General features: G+C 49.2%; 1 protein-coding gene across 6 annotated transcripts in view; it reads left to right on the top strand.

Moving 5' to 3' along the window:
- LITAF (lipopolysaccharide induced TNF factor) overlaps positions 1-12,127 on the top strand; it is a 101,642-nt gene that overhangs the window by 80,354 nt on the left and 9,161 nt on the right. The window contains exon 1 of one of the 6 annotated variants that reach the window (XM_080679184.1): positions 5,832-5,994. The exons of the other annotated variants lie outside the window; for them this stretch is intronic. The gene's annotated coding sequence lies outside the window, so the exon portion shown is untranslated. Of the gene's footprint in view, positions 1-5,831; positions 5,995-12,127 lie in introns of those variants that run through there. 6 annotated transcript variants of the gene reach the window in all.

Raw genomic sequence — 12,127 nt, 5'->3', positions numbered from 1 at the left:
ACTCCAGATTTTACTTGAAGGTCACCAGTTTTTCCCCACTGGATTCTGTTCCAGGGTCCTACATTGTATGTAGTTGTCACATCTCCTCCTCCTCTGGTTTCTTTGACCTTGGCAGTTTTGAGGAGTACTGGCCTGGTCCCCTGTAAAAAGTTGTTCGGTCTGGGGTTTGTCTGATGTATCCTCATGACGAGCCTGAGGGGTCAGAGGTTTGGGGTAAGAGGTTTGGGGGAGGAAGACCACAGAGCTGAAAAGCCCTTTTCACCCCATCCTATTAGCAGGTATGTGATGTCCACGTGACTTCTCACCCACGATGTTAAGCCTGACCATCTGTTTCTGTGTTTTAACTGCACCTCCTTGCTTGGGAGAGAGATGAGTATCTTTTTGTATGTGAAAGCAAAGTTGTCCAGAGATGGTCATGGTCAGCTCGATGGGTGTGGGGTTCAGGAGTAGGGACCACAGGAACTGTGTGCAGATCCCCAAGTCCCAAGGGACCTGATGGGGAAGGAGCAGCCCTTGTAGGAGACAGAGGTTCAGGGCCAGGCCAAACGAGGAGGTCCTTCCAGTGTGGGGGCCTGGCAACTTCGGGAGAGAACAGGAAATGGAGTGGGCTTGGAGGGGTGGAGGCGGAGGGAGGAAGGAGGCTGGAGATGGAGGGTGAATCCGTTGGTGTGGGAGAGAGGCAGGGAGCCCCAGGGGCTGAGGCCCAGGCTGCGGGTAGAGGGGCGTTTTGCTTTTACTTTTTAACAAGGAAAGATTTGAACCACTGCAGAGAATGGGATGCACGCAGTGTGAAGGGGTCTGTGCTTGGGTCTTCCTGCCTCCTAGCAGTGAAACCTCTGTGTCACTGTGGGCAGGTGACCCCCCCCACCCTGAGCTTTGCTTAGCTTCCCTGTAAATAATTAGAACTGTATGCTTATAGCAACCCACATGCCCAGTGTCTTGAGTACACCCACTAACTTCACAAGTACAGCAGCCCTCCAAGGGGTAGATACTTTTTTCAGCCCATTTTCCAGATGAGGAAACCGAGGCCACACAGAAATGAAGCAACCCACCCAAGTTCAACCAGCCTGGAAGTGGCAGGGTTGGAATTTGAACTGAGGGAGCTTGGCGCCAGAGTTTCTGCTCTTAAACATTCGACCTGCCTTCAAATTCCATTGTCTTAATATTGTTTTCTTTCGGCATTTTTCATTCCCCTTTCCATACCCTGCCTGCTCACATTTTTTTCATGCCCTTTCTTTCCTCGGAGTGACTATTGGGTATTCAATAGGCTAGGCCATGGTCCATGCCATTCCTACTGTGCCTTGAGAGATGAGTGGTACCTGTCCACGCTTGTCAATGTCAGGGGAACACAGACAGATGTTTCTGAAAATGCCACATCTGGGCACCAGGCAGAGATGTCCCTCCTGTGACATTTCTGAGCTCAGTGGTCTTGGTTTCCCCACCAGGTCATTTTCCAATTGGATTTTGCTATGAAGCCCTTTGTATCTTGAGCAATTGTCTGAGGAGAATTCTCAGTGTTGGGCATTATCTCTCTGTCCTCTTCCTCCTTTGCTTTTGGGCCCTGCCTGCCTGTGGGTCATTTCACCAGAAAGGGATGAGGGTGGGAAGGAAAAATGACCCAAGATTCCATAAGTCCCTCATTCGCCACTATCAGCCCCTCCGCGCTTGCCAGGCATTGACAAGCACTGAGGATGGAGAGGTGTGAACTCTGTAACTCCTTCCTGTCCACACAAGTCAGCAGAAGTTACTGATGGTAGGGTTTCAGGGTACAAGCGACTTAGAGCCTCTAAATTTTCTCATGAAAAAAGACAGGTTGTCATTGCTGGAGAGTGGGTGACACATCATCCATGTTGAACAAGTGGCTTTAGAGCCACACCCAGGACCAGGGTGTGAACACGGAGTGAGAGGCATTTCTGAGCTTGAAGTGGTGGCAGTGATCACGAGTCAGACCTTGAATGGATGATAAAGTCGCAGGAACTGCCACTTCCGTAACCCCAGCCTGCATCGAGGAATAAAAATGAACTGATCTTGAGGTTCAGAGACTGTGGTTTTCTTTTCTTTCTGATTTTATCTTGTTGGTTTGCACGCCTCCACACTTCCCCTTTCAAGTTCTTTCCACCCACATCTTGACTTGCTTCCCTGCTGCACATCCCAGGGTGCCCTTTTGAGAAACATTGCTCCCCCCCCCAGGAGTCCTGGAGGAAATGAAGGATTCCAGACCCAATTAAGTGATTCCAATTCTGGAGCATTTTTGGAGACGCTTTCGCCAAATCCTCATGTTGCCTTGAGACCCTCCATGATGGAGGCCTGTCGTCCCATGAATGTCTTTCTTTAAAAACTTTTTTCTCAGGTTCTAAGTTGAGGCTCTGAGGGTAAGACCCTCTCGTTTACATCAGCTTTCAGACCTGATGCCATCCAAGGTGGGTCTTGGTGTCCTTTTTACACCCAGGGATTTTCCACAGACATTTGTTGAAACAGGGTGACCAACGTGTCCTGGTTTGCCTGGGACTTCCCAGCTTTAGCAACAAAAGTCCCGTACCCAAGGACATCCCTGGGCAAACTGATGGCGCGTCACCCTGCGAAGCACCCATGATGTTTGGAGCTGGAGATGCAGATTTTAATAAATTTCCACTCCTTGTTCTTATAGGGCCCACAGACTGGTCAGGAAGACATAGTAAAAAAAAAAAAAAAAATGCTCTGTGCCAAGTACAGCAGAGGAACACTTATAGTAACAGCTGACACATCTGAGTACTTATGTGTCCTTTGTTGTTCTGATACTTTTCACAAGGATTCATTTCATCCTCCCAAGAACGTTAAGAAACTACCATTGTGCCCATTATACAGATGGAAAAACCGAGGCTCCGGTGTTGTGCTGTGGGACATGGGAGAGCCTGGGTGTGACCACAGGCCATCTGGCTCCGTACCCTGCACCCTTGATTCTGCACTGGGTGGAGAGGTTTGAGGAGGAATTCTGCCCTGGGAAGGCCAGAGGTGGTTTCTTGGAGGGAGTGACGTGCTTATTGGGATATGATAGGTGAGAAGAATTTGTAGACACTTTGGGAAGGAAGGAAGAAAGGAAAATAAGACAGAAAGAGGGTGCCTGGCATGTTGGTGACATCTAAGCGAGGCTGCAGATGCACAAAAGATTGGCATTTGCACTGGTGGTGGGGGGTAAAGTGAGAGTGGGGTGGGAAGTAGGGGCCCAGTGCATCCTGGGAAACCCCTCCATCCTGGGCAACCTGGTATCTTTGGTCACTTTGGTGGGACACATTGGGGGCGTGTCAGAAAGACCCCAGTGGTCTTGATTTTAATAAATGGGCATCACTGGATGGGCTGAACCAAGACTAGTGGTGAATTTGGAGGCTTGGCTTGTGGGCCTTGGCTTGTGACATGGAGACCAGAGATTTCCAGCAATGCCTGCTTTTTTCTTTTTATTGAGGTAAAGTTCACATACCATAAACCCTCCACTTAAAGTGTACAATTCAGTGGCATGTAGTACATTCATGGTGTTGTGCAACCATCACCTCTCCCTAGTTCCAGAGCATTTTTATCTCCCCAAAAAGGAACCGTACCCATTAACAGTAACTCCTTATTTCGCCCCAAAACCTCCCTCCAGCCCCTGGCCACCACTAATTTGCTTTCTGTCACTGGGTTCACCTTCTCTACACATTTCAGATGAATGGAATCACATGATGTGGCCTTTTGTGTCTGGCTTCTCTCACGTGGCATTGTGCTTTCAAGACTAGCTCCGGGGGTGTCTTGGAGCTGAGTTATCGGTGACAAAGCTGCTCGGCTAGCCCTCTCTAGGCTCCCCGGAGTCAGCTTCTTCCCTTAGAACTTAGGATTCCAGGCAGCTGCTGCCAGCCTTGGCTCCCAAATGTTGAATAAATGCGGGTGAAGGCATAGGACGAGGGAGACGGCCCTCAAGCTCGTGGTGAGCGCCTGAAACAGCAGCCCTCCTGGTATGTTTCTGGGAATTCTAAAGCTGTTGAGGCCAAACTTTTGAGGAGCAGATCCATTGCTGAAAGTGAGTTTATTCCCACGTTCTGGGGTTTCAGGATCAGTTAAGGCAGCTCAGGGCCTGAAGGCGTGGCTTTTCTCTAGGATTTCCAGGGCTTTTCCCTTCTCTTCTTTCTTTCTTTTTTAATATACTAGAGGCCTGGTGCATGAAAATTCATGCACTGGAGGGGAGGGTCCCTCAGCCTGGCCTCCCCCTCTCACAGTCCAGGAACCCTCAGGGGCGGGGGGCGACCTGGCGATCAGGGAAGGTGATGCCCCATCACACCTCTGCTGCTGCCACTGCTGGCAGTGCAAGCCTCAGCCGGCCCTGGTTACCTGAGCCTTGGGCAGCCAACATCCAAGGCTTGCCTGCGCCTTAGGCCGGCCCTGGGCAGCTGGGGGCTGAGGGGGTTGGGCGCCGCCATCTTGTGGCTGTGGGTGCCACCATCTTTGAGGACGTGGCAGTCAATTAGCATATCCCCTCCTTATTGGCTGTGGGCGCTGCCATCTTTGAGGGCGTGATAGTCAATTAGCATATTCCTTATTGGCTGTGGGCGCCACCATCTTTGAGGGCGTGGCAGTCAATTAGCATATTCCCTCCTTATTGGCTTTGGGCACTGCCATCTTTGCGACGGCATGAGGATCAATTAGCATATTCCCTCTTTATTAGATAGGATATTTTTTTTATTTCAGAGAGGAAGGGAGAGAGAGAGAGAGAGATAGAAACATCAGTGAGAGAGAATCGCTGATCGGCTGCCTCCTGAACACACCCCACTGGGAACTGAGCCTGCAATCCGGGCATGTGCCCTGACTGGGAATCGAACCGTGACCTCCTGGGTCAGAGGTCAATGCTCACTGACCCACACGGGCTGGGCTGCCTTCCCTTTCAACAGGGCAATATTAGAAAGCCAGCACTGAGCTGCTCTGAGACTCAGCTGGTTAGAGGCCTTTTTGCCTTTTTCTCCCTTGGGGTCGCAGCCTGTGGCGGAGATATCCTATCCCACCGTCACTTAAAAAATGTGCTCCTCAGAAATTCTGAGATTCCCCCCTTCATTGTTTGTCTCCCCAGATGAGAAGGAAGAGCTTCCTGGACATCTGCCTTTGGTTGATCATTGAGATCCTGGCCCCACCCTTATTAAAGCAGACCGTGTTTGCATTGCAGAGTCCCCAGTGACAAAATTACTTAGAATCCATTCTGGCCAGGTCTTTCCTTTGTCTCGGTTGTGTGGTGTGAAAGTCTGAAATGCATCTTTTCACCTTTTGAGGGAGAGGTGACACCTTGAGAGCTGTTCAGATGTGTTGCTTCCACTGAGAATTTCTTTAAAAAGTTTTCTTTAAATTTTTTATGTTTAAAATCTTTTTTTTTTTTGAAAGCATTACATACGTGAGAATTTATTTTCTATTCGTTTCATTTGGGGGCAGTGTGTGCAAAACGAGGCTGCTGATTGTGCCTGGATCTCCGAGCCTGGGAGGTGCTTTGGTGGACTCTAAAGGACTTTGATGGGCCTGGGTTCAAACCCCAGCCCTGCCACTTTGTCTGTGTGACTTTGGACAAGCAGCTTAACCTCTCTGGGCCCCAGTTTTCTCATTTATAAGCTGGGATGAAGATAATAATTCCTGACTTAGTGGGTTGAAAACTACATGGGATGGCACATGGAAGGGCATAAATTACAGGGCCTATTACAATAAAGGAAGAGCCCCCTGTGGTTCATGTACATGCAGCTGTGAATCTGGGGTGGGGGTGGAGAGTAGTAGATTTTGCTCAGTTCAGACCTCTGGACTCAAAGATGCCAAAATAAGGTTTAACAGCTTCCTTATCTGGTTCACTTTAGTACTCTTCAGCTTCTTTCTGGGGTGAGAACCCAGCAGATTCAAGACCCAGACGAGTGACTGGTGACAAGAGGAATTGGTCGGCCCAGCCCTGCCTGGCTCCAATGCAGAAAGGAGTGTCACCCTATCCTGCTCACCCCCTCAGTTGTGACTCATGAGATGGAGGTGTGAGAGGGCTGGGCATGCCTGCAAAAGAATATACAGATGTAGGGGACATTAGGACTTAGTCAGTAGAAGGTTAAAATGCATTTGGACGGTTGCATTGATGACAGCAAGAAAAGAGGAGACACATTTTAGAAACAATAAATGAATAAATGTTGACAATTTTGGAAAATTCATTGGACCCACACTGTGGATTCTCAGGGGAGACCCAAGGGAGTGAAAATCAGTTCTTGGGGTTGGGGGATGGGAGAAGCGAAAAAAATATCTTAGATATTACAGTGGTGTGTGGCCCTCCAAAATTCAACCCTACCCAACAAAATCTTATTTCTTAGTATTTCATTACTCTTGTTAGGCAGAAATTAAATTATATTTAAATTAATTAATTAAATTTAAATATAATTTAATTTTACTCTGGAGCGGGGGTGGGAGGGTAGTGGGGGAGATAGCTGTAATGAAAACAAGCTTGAGAAATCCTGTTCTCTACTGGTTTCATGAATGAGCGACTCCCAGACTCATTCCCCTAGGCTCAGGGGTAATATCCACATAACCCTCACTGCCCATTGATGAGAATGTTTCACTAAGCAAATCATTGAAACTTGGAACAAGGGAAATTTTCTGCGAGGGACCCCAACATTCCAAGTGGCATAGTTACAGATAAGAAAGTGGGGGCCAGGGTTATGTGTCTGGTCATGAGCCAATATTTCCAAGGCCAAGCCCAGTTCTTGCATCAGAAATGCAGATCCATGGATTGGAAATGCCTCCTTTTCCTTCATATATATATATATATCTTAGAGGCCTGGTGTACGAAATTCGGGCACGGGGTCGGGGAGGTCCCTCAGCCTGGCCTGCACCCTCTCCAATCCGGGACCCCTCTGGGGATGTCTGACTGCCTCTTGCAATCTGGGACTACTAGCTCCAAACCGCTCACCTGCCTGCCTGCCTGATTGCCCCTAACCACCTCTTCCTGCCTGCCTAATCACCCCTAATTGCTCCCCTACCGGCCTGATCGCCCCTAACTGCCTCTCCTGGTCCCGCACCTGGGACCCAGGATTCCCTCCTCCGGCCAGTTGCAGGCATCCAGGACCCGGGCTTCCCTCCCTCTGGCTGGCTGCAGGCACCTAGGACCCGGGCCAGCTTTGCCTGGGCCAGCCACAGCCGCAGGAGACCATGGGCAGGCGGCTTCGCCTGAGCCGCAGCCGCAGGCACCCGGGACCATGGGACGGGCGGCTTGTCCCCTCCAAGGCTGTAGGCGCAGGCATAGCGGCTGGTGCCTGGGACTGCAGGACGGGCGGCTTGTCCCCTCCCAGGCTGCAGGCGCAGGCGTAGCCGCTGGTGCCCGGGACTGCGGGGCGGGTGGCTTGCCCCTCTCCCAGGCTGCAGGTGCAGGAGCAGCCCCTGGCACCCGGGACCACGGGGCAGGTGGCTTGTCCCTCTCCCAGGCCGCAGCCTTGCTCGTCCCCATTCCTCTCTCCCGAGCTCATTTGTGCCTGGCTGGTTCCCATTCCTCTCTCCCCAGTGTTGAGTGTCTGAGCCGTTATGGTGTGACGGTGTGAGGGCGTGATGACCATTTGCATATTAGCTCTTTATTATATAGAATATTTTTATTTATTTCAGAGAGGAAGGGAAAGGGAGAGAGAGTTAGAAACATCAGTGATGAGAGAGAATCATTGATGGGCTGCCTCCTGCACACTCACTGCTGGGGATCACGCCTGCAACTGGGTCATGTGCCCTTGACCGGAATGGAACCTGGGACCCTTCAGTCTGCAGGCCCACACTCTATCCACTGAGCCAAACCGGCCAGGGCCTCCTTTTCCTTTTCTTTAATCAACACTGACGTTCAGAGACAGTATTGGACCCTGTGCAGCAGGAGACGCAGGGCCCTCCTTCCAGAGGTGTCAGGAGTGTCAGGTGGTGGCCCGGAGTTCCCACCCTTGAGGGGCCGTCCGAGTGGAGCGCCCTGTGGGACTGCACAGGTTCCTGCCTGCTCTCACTTCCCATTCCTTAGCATTTTCTTGATTTCTATGGGGGTGCGTGTAAGGTCATGGAGACTGGCCTTCAGTGTGTTCTCGTAATTGGACAATGGAGAAAAGCCACTTGTGGGTTTAACAACAAAGTTAAACAGTGGGGGCGGGGGAGGGACCCCCTTGTTTATTCCTGTATTTCCCCCCACAAAAAGCCCCCGGTAACCATGGCAACCAGGGCTCTGCCGCGATGCCTCAAGGCCCAGGATGCTCAAGGCTGTGCTTTTATGAGCAAAACTGGCTTTGCATTTTGTTAAATGCTGAGATGCTTTCCTAGGGTTTCCAGTTTGTCCCAGAAAAAGGGACACAAGTGTTAGATGTAATGGTGCTAGCACCTCAGCACACAGGCAGCCCGATCCGCTGGAGAGGGTTCTCGGTGACAGTAGCGTGTGAGTATGTTGTGTGTGTGGGCGTCTATGTCTGTGTGTTGGGGTGAGAGACTGCTGCTCTTAAGAGTGTCATGTTGTGGGTTAGGAGGAGGGAGAGGAGGAGGGTTGAGCACATTCTTTCTGGAAGGGTGAGTAGGTGGGGATGGCTCACTGGGCCTCCTGCCCCTGGGGGAAGTCAAATAAAAAGAAATGTGGAGGGGGTGGACATGGGACTGAGTGAAGTGGCTTTTCCTGACCTGGGGCCTGGGGAAGGAATGCTGTGGAATTTATTTAGAAAGCTTTCAAACCAGCTGGTTATGGGTTGTTGCTTTTTTCTTTCTTTTTTTCTTTTTATTTTTTACTATTCTAGTTTGTTGCTCTTGTTCTTTTCAAAGCTATAAGCATGCTTATGTGGCTATTTGATCAAAAGCAATGTTCCCAAGAGACAGTGCCCTGAAATTCCAGAAAATAGGATGTGACTACAAGAAAGATGATGCCTGGTTAATGAACGGGGACCCTGGGCCTTAATTTCCAAAACGAGGAGTTCTTTACAGTTCAGGGACAGGAGGCTCCTGGCCCGACACTTGTTACGTTCTTTCTTTACAGTTCTGGCCACGTTTCTTTACTTTTGCAGGAGAGAGGTGGTGGTTTTGAAGTAAAGGAATTCCGCTTCTGAGTTGAGTCATAGATTTCCAGCGGTTTGACCCAAACTATTTGCACAATTTAGGGTACCCCACACCTTATTTTCCCCTCCCCAAAAGCACTCCGATCGCAACCACAGCAAACAGGGCTATTTTAGGCTTGCCGCATGCATGGCGTTTTCTGCTCTCATGGTTTTTCCATAGGGCTCAATGTTCATAATAAATTGTGTAAGCAGCCAGGGTCTGCCTTTTCTGAGACAGGAAGGGACAGCACGTCCTTGACGTTGAATGTGGATGTAAATTCCTGCAAAGCATCTTGCCTGTTCCCCCAGCTGAAGACTCCCGGAGCCCAGAGCCCAGTCCCTGCAGGAAGCAGATGGGGAAGTGCCTGGGGCAGCCTGAGGGGACATCAGCAGATGTCTGCTGACCGTAGTGGGTGAGCCTGATAGAGAAGTGTCCTGGGCTGGCTTTGTGGTCTTTCTCTGTCCTTCTGCATTTCTGTGTCTGTATGTCAGAGGAACCTGGCAACAGTCCTTAGCCACGTTTCACGGTGTTCTCATTTGTAACCCCTGAGCCTGTTTCCACAAAGATGATCTGCCCTCCTACTTCACCCTCCCTGTGGACTTGGGTGTCCAACCTTCTGTCCTGTCACCCATATAGGGGCCTTCTGTGGTTTTCTTCTTGCTTCCCTTATTGACCTTCTGTGTCATCTATGGTTGGACCTTCCTCTTCTCTATAACCTTCCATGGTTCCCATTGCTCCATAGCATTGCTCTCCCGTAGAACCAGGAAATGGGCCACATAGGTATTTTAAATGGTTTAGTAGCCACATTTTTTAAAATTTAAAAGAAACAGCTGAAATGCATTTTAACACCATATTGTAACTCAGCTTCATATATCCGAAATAGTATCATTTTGACATACAGCCGATATTTAAAAATTATAAACAAGATATTTCACATTCATGTATTTAAAAGTACTTGAAATCTAGGTTGTATTTTACATTGACATATCCTGAATTAGATGCTAAAATTTTATCAAAAACATTCAGTCTTTTTTGTTTTTAATATATATATATATATATATATATATATATATATATATATATATTATTGATTTTTTACAGAGAGGAAGGGAGATGAAGAGGGATAGAGAGTTAGAAACATCAATGAGAGAGAAACATCGATTCAGCTGCCTCCTGCACACTCCCTACTGGGGATGTGCCCGCAACCAAGGTACATGCCCTTGACCGGAATCGAAGCTAGGACCCTTCAGTCTGCAGGCCGACGCCCTACCCACTGAGCCAAACTGGTTAGGGCAAGAAACATTCGTTCTTGATTCAGAGCTTATTAAATTTGCTGTTGCAAAAATAGATTCACCTACCTGAGGTGTCCCAGAATTACATAAAAGTTTTCTAGTCAGCCCTAACCGGTTTGGCTCAGTGGATAGAGCGTCGGCCTGCGGACTGAAGGATCCCAGGTTCGATTCCAGTCAAGGGCATGTACCTTGGTTGCGGGCACATCCCCAGGAGCGGGTGTGCAGGAGGCAGCTGATCGATGTTTCTCTCTCATCGATGTTTCTAACTCTCTATCCCTCTCCCTTCCTCTCTGTAAAAAATCAATAAAATATATTTTTTTAAAAAAGTTTTCTAGTCAATGAATTCCATATTCAGTTTTAAATTTAGATTGCTTAAACTTAAAAACAATTTGAGAATTGAGTTCCTCAGTCACACTGGCCGTATTTAAAGTGTTCAACAGCCTGTGGCGACCCCGTTAACCCAAATAGAGAACATTACACACTCCCAGAAAGTTCCATTGGACAGCACAGTCTTATAAAGTCCAAATACCCCAAAAGGACTTTCACAATTTTCAACAACCCAGCGCCAACCCGAGCTCTATGTATTGACTCTGTCTTGCGCGTGTCCACTTCCCCGTGCCTCCCTTTCCACTCTGAAATACACACCCTTCTCTCCCCCCGGAGAAGTAGTTTTTCATGCTCGGCTGGATGGCAGCGCTTCCTCGAAGGATTCTGCCCTTCTCCCCGCAGCAGAATGAATTGCTGCCTCTGCTTCCCACGGGTTCTAGAAGACCCAGCCGAATGGGAAGGGGCCGCAGGCCCGTTGGAGCCTCTGGACCGTGGCTCGCTGCCCTGGGAGCTCATACCCCATTTCTCCTGGGACAGGTTTGAATGGATCTTCTAACAGCAGCCTTGGCCCTGCCCCGTCGGAAAACAGAGCCACACAAAGGACGGCACTGTGTCCTCTCCGCGGCTGCCCTGGGGCTGTGAGCATGGGCCTTCAGACAGGAGCTCACCCTGGGTACAGGCCATGTAATTCTAGGCGGGCATCGGCTCCACGAGAAAAAAAAAACCCTTTCTTTGCCCTCACAAAGGGAAATGTGGGCCTGGCTGCTCTGATACTCATTTTTCAAAATAGGAACTGTGTGTGTGTGTGTGTGTGTTTACTTTTTTAAAAAATATAACATATATATAGGAAGTGCATAATTGTACAACTCAGATGTTCACAAAGTTAACGTGCCCATGTAACCAGCCTCCCGATGAGGAAAGAGAACATGACCGGCACCCCCAATAAGGCCTCCTTCCCACCCCTTCCAGACTCTCTCCGCCTCCTCGGAGTCACCACTTTCCTGTCTTCTAGCCCCATGACTCATCTCGCTCGTTTGGAACTCTGTGTCCAGGGCATCACAGGCTGTGCATTTCTGGCGTCTGGCTTTTGCTCAGCACTCTGTTCGCCATAGCTTGTGGTTGGTTTCGAATGCCTTTGTCTTTTCTGGCATTGGAAACTTTATTCGTAAAAAAACACGGTGGTTTGAAACGAAGAAAGACAGGTTGTTGTTGGGTGGTGGTTTGAAGTGTGAAGAACCTTCTGCTGAGTTCCGTAGATGTTTGCCCTTGGGGTTTCCTAGGTTTGGGCGATTTCCTGTTGTCATTCTTTACCTTTTATCTTTATCTAGTGAATCCTGATTAAGGTGATAATTCTTGGGTCTTGAAAGGATGTGAACTCCCTTTCTGGCTTTTGGCCATGGCTGGACATGAGTCATTTCTTCAGATTTTCTTTTTGTCAGGTAGAAAATTAAAGAAGAGGGTGG

Source organism: Plecotus auritus (genome assembly GCF_963455305.1).
Source record: "Plecotus auritus genome assembly, chromosome: 7".
Taxonomy (NCBI): Eukaryota; Metazoa; Chordata; class Mammalia; order Chiroptera; family Vespertilionidae; genus Plecotus; species Plecotus auritus.
This window is presented reverse-complemented; position numbering and strand designations above follow the sequence as displayed.